Source organism: Hyposmocoma kahamanoa, unplaced genomic scaffold (genome assembly GCF_003589595.1).
Source record: "Hyposmocoma kahamanoa isolate Upper Pololo Valley unplaced genomic scaffold, ASM358959v1 63, whole genome shotgun sequence".
Classification (NCBI taxonomy): domain Eukaryota; kingdom Metazoa; phylum Arthropoda; class Insecta; order Lepidoptera; family Cosmopterigidae; genus Hyposmocoma; species Hyposmocoma kahamanoa.
Window position 1 is genome coordinate 21,014,879 of NW_020653851.1, and position 5,195 is coordinate 21,020,073.

Sequence of the window (5,195 nt, forward strand, 5' to 3'; positions counted from 1 at the left end):
TATAACATTAGATGTTAAATTGCAATGGGGTTCCCATATATGTAAGTTATCAAAACGGCTCGGCTCTGCAGTGTACGTGATTAAAAATATAAGGAAACTTTCAGACGTCGAAACCGCTAGATTGGTTTACTTCAGCTACTTTCACAGTCTAATGACATACGGCATTTTGCTTTGGGGTAATGTCGCCGATATCAATAGAATCTTTGTCCTTCAGAAACGTGCAGTTAGGGCAATTTACAATCTGGGCCCCAAAGTATCTTTGAGAGATAAGTTTAAGGAAATTAACATTCTTACACTAGCCTCACAGTACATTTATGAAAATGTAATTTATGTTAAAATGAATAGTAATTTCTTTATGAAAAATAGTGACAGACATAACATTAATACGAGGAATAAAAATAAACTAGCTTTTCTTGACAGTCGTCTTCACAAAGTCAAAAAAACATTTAAAGGGCAATGTATACGCTTCTATAACAAGATTCCGGTTGATATACAAAATTTGCCTTTCACGAGGTTTAAAACTATAGTGAAACAAAACTTTTATACTAAAGGTTATTATACAACTTCTGCGTACTTGGATGACAAAAATCCGTGGACCACGGATTTTTGTCATTGATTGTTTTTAAGTACGCAGAAGCTAAGTACGGTTAGCTCATGGAAGTAGTCTCGATCTCTGATGTTTCAAATAAAAAAAATATATTGTAAATGTTAAATGTGTACAAATGTTATTAACAAAGTGCAACCCCCAGAGTTTCTTGCTCATTCTTCTCAGGGGAATGAGCGGTAGAGTTTAACCATTGTGACGATTTCAAGTGTAATAATGCTTACCTATGAAATAAAGATTATTTTGAATTTGAATTTGAATATGCCTTGCCAGCCTTTGAGAGCCCTGTAAACACGCTTTTTGAAGAACCCCATGTCATGGCGCAAAGGAAATACTTCAGGAGGAAGATCATTCCACGGGAAAGGACGAACGAAATGCCCGCGTGGTCTTACAATGCCAGGCATCTAAGATGCCTGGGATGGACTCTACTTCTTTGGCGGGAAGTGCGATGGTAGAAACGACATACTACAAACAACAATGACTACAAACGACAATATATTTAGTTAGTAATATTATGCTCCCCGAATTTTGTGGAAAAAAAACGAAATTCGAAAAAAAAACAAAAAACGAATTTAATGTTAAAGAGAAGCAAAAACAGAACAGCTCCAAAAATAAAGTTGGCGTAATGTTCATAGGAGTTATCGAAAGTATACGATGTCATGAGTGAGATGTTACTAAAGTTATAAAACAAAAAAAAATACTCCGCCGTGACAGTGAATCACTGCCGTGACCAGGATTCGAACCTGGGTTACTACGGCCACAACGTAGGGTCCTAACCACTAGACGATCACGGCTATCGGAGCTGGTGATTAAAGCGACGAAATTATCAGCCAATATCTTATTCTGAAATAAGGTTGTTGAATAAAAATTTACCTAATAACACAAAAATTGTATTGGCATTTTATACTTCTTAATTTGGAAGTGTTATTTGAAATCTAGAGCAATTTTTACGGTCACAGACAATTAATGTAGCGTGTCATGGAATCGGTTTTGGGTGTCGTAAAAAGCCACCACGACAGACAGCAGCGTTTCCTTGTTTATTAATCAGACGGCGACTTTACTATGATGGTTAACTTGCTTGGAAATCATAGCGACACATTTTCGTGGTGATCAGAATACGCATAAATAGGTGAAACCTACATGAAAATTTTAATCTAAAACAGTTATGTACTCATAATTTTAAGGTGCACTTTTGATTGAAACAGAAATTCGTCGAAAACCAATGTAGGCTAACAGGTCAAAGTGGTGTAACCCACGTTATTTTTTTTTCTACAATGTTACTTACATAATACTAAAGTACATAATTATTTTAAATGTGGAAACTATTTTCATGTATAAAAATATTTACTAATTGAAAGTAATATTGTAGAAAATTTAATAACAACTTTTGCGCTGATTGCCTTAATTAAAAATACACCTTAAATTCATTCCGTAAAGTGCTTTTGTTTCAAATTCTAGAACAGATGAATAAAACGTTTGCCTTACACAAATACATTAATAATGCTATACAAACACTTCGTTTGGTAGTACATAAAAGCACATAAATCATTAGTTGGTTCGAATTTATGAATGACGTATTTACACAGTTGAACAAAATGATATATAGATATCGTTTGCAAACATTTCGTTCTGAAATTGTATAATTGATATTGACCGTTCCAGGGTACAGAGCTGCAAGCAAAAGAGAAATCTAGTGCCGCGACTGTACTTAAATTTAAAATGATTAAAATTGAAGTTAACGTTATTTTTCTATTTATTTATTATAATAATAAAGAGCTTTATTTATCTACATTGAAATAACAACAATCTAGCCTTACATCATGTAATCTATAGTTACACAAGTAGATAGAAAGGTAAGCTGCCGTCTACTAACTAAAATGTGGCTAGGTGACGAGTGGTCAAATATCTGCTTTAAAAACCATAAAATAGAGCTCGTCGTACGCCTGATGGTAAGCTACACGCCTGTCTATAACACTTGCAGTGCCACTCAGAGCTTTAAATCGCAAAGGTCTGAGGAGCACTGCCACTGCGCCCGTCACCCTGAGATGTAAGTTGACAAGTCTCGCGGGCCTGTAATTTCTCCAGCACCCTTACCCTTCAAGACCGGAACATAGTAATACTGACATTAAGGTAAGGTTCAAATAAACTTAAATGCTATGGAATACACTGTGCAAATTTGTGTGGAATATGAAGCCACGTCTTTCTATACATCTTTATCTAACACGTAGTCTTCAATTTTGTAATATTAAAATATTTTTAATGTAGTTTTTAAACTTAGGAAATGATAATCTTAATATATGCTCCGGAATCTTACTGTAAAAACATATACAGTTCCCCATAAAAGAGTTGCTAATTTTACTCTTAATTTTATGAACATCGTGATAAAACCTGAACGTCAAAGGGGGTAGAACCTTTGAACCCGCATTGAGCCTACGTGGCGGACTATGGCCTAAACTCTCGCCAGTGAGGAGACATATACGTGATGATCATAATGATATCAAGTAACGAGACGAATAAGTAGTGGGCTGGTGTTAAGTGACACGCCTATCCATAACAGATGTAGTGCCACGCAAGGCCTTAAATCGCAAAGATCCGAGGGGCACTAGCAGAAGACGAGTCGAAATGATTAAGGAGATAGAAAGAAAGAAAGAAATTTAATCCGAAAAGAAACTACACCTCAGTACATTCACGTTTTATGATTTAACATATAATAAGACGCTACTTATTAATAAATAATTCGATTAATTAATTAAAATAATTGGTTGTAAATTAGTAGGAATGCTACAAAGATTGTCGTCGGAAACAACAATGATACCTCCATTATTAGTTTAACTGCCTCCGTGGCCGAACGGTTACCTGCCACGCGGGAGATACGTTTGTATGGCCTACATTTATTATCTCGTAAGTTTGGGTGTAATTTGTGGTTGTCTACCTATGCGTGTGTCCATGGCACCTGCGATACAGTGTGTCCCAAGCGCAGGGCTATGTATGTGTGTTAAAAAAAACATTGTCATGCGATAAACCGAATACCGAGGATTGCTGGTGGCTTTATAAAGGTGCTTACAGGTTTGTTCGTTAATGTCGCCTGTTAGCGATAGACGTATATCGTGGTTAAAATCGAACAAATTTGGAGACACCTACGACATACTAAATTCCACAGTGTCGATTAACACAAAATACGTTGTCGATCGTATTTTGCGTACACATTTACTCGACTTTGTCTGATCACAAATGTCGATCGACTATTATACTATAGATATTGTATTTTATGGTATTGAATGTTTATTCAATACCAAAAAATACAATATCTATCGTCTGTTGCTTACACATTTAATCGACTTTGTCTGATCGACTGACACATGTCGATAGTAAAATCAAGCAAATGTGTTGGCACCTTTAGTTATGTGTGCTAGATCACACCATATTTGTGATAATACTGTCATGAATATTCAAAACAACATGTATTATACGAACTTGTACTTTTTTCATAATACCAAGTGACAGGACGAACAAATACTACTAACACGTAACTGCAGTGCTTTAGCAGCGTGGGTGACCCGTAGGTTATTAACCCGGACCGGACGTAACCCGTGGTGGTTAACTAAATCCTTTAGCTAATGTCTTTTACAGCAACACTAACTATAATGTTAATAATCGTTTCGTAAAACACAAAGTTTTGTAGCTCTTTTATGCTGTAGTGACTGGACGAACAAGTTAGACACTGCCACTGTGACATGAGTTGACAAGTCCCATGTTTCTAATTCTGATTCAATCGGAACGCAGTAATGGTGACATTACTGCTTAGCTGCAGAAATAGGTAAGGTCGCAGTACTTTTCTAGACTAACTCTTTCACAATGAGTTCTAATGCTATTGATAATACAATACATATGTACCGAATACATTTCGGAGAATGTCTTCAGTCGACAAGTCCGGAAAACTCCAACCTTATGACAATGATATACCACCCATTCGCACGAAGCCCTTTGCTTCCTCCGTCCTAATGCGTATGGTAAAGGAGAGGATTTATTACGGCATCTGTGTTTCCTGAAAAGAATAAATTAGGGCTATTTAAGGCTACAGTGAATATGCATGTTTAAACAAGCGTACAGTAGTAGCACAAAGATACCGGACCCACCCTAACCCACTATACTCTAGCCAAATTCGATGTAGAATAAATGTCAACAAACAAAAACATGTGATTTTTAGGGTTTTCATCTCAGACTCTTTCACAGTTACAATAATTTCAATATTGTCCTAAGAAATTCAACTAGATTATGGATAATACTAAAATCTTGAAGCCATGTTTATAATGAATATTATTGAAGTTTCAAATCACCCAAAAATGACATTAAATGATCAGTAATTTATTATTTGTAAAACTGTGTCATCCCTAGCGACTTTTTGGTTTGAAGGGAGAGATTGCAAACATTCGAGTTCTGGTGGTATTCAAGTTCAGAATCAGAAATAGCTGCTGGATGATATCATGTATAGGAAATTAAATAAAATCTTACAATTTTGTATCTTTTCATCTACTATTACCTACCATCTAGCAGTAAATATTAATAGGATGCAAAAACTTATATTTATTCC

General features: G+C 35.6%; 1 non-coding gene across 1 annotated transcript; it reads right to left on the reverse strand.

Moving 5' to 3' along the window:
• Positions 1-1,326: 1,326 nt before the first annotated feature.
• Trnah-gug lies at positions 1,327-1,398 on the reverse strand. The gene has a single exon. It is a non-coding gene; the product is annotated as a tRNA-His (tRNA).
• Between the last annotated feature and the right edge of the window lie 3,797 nt (positions 1,399-5,195).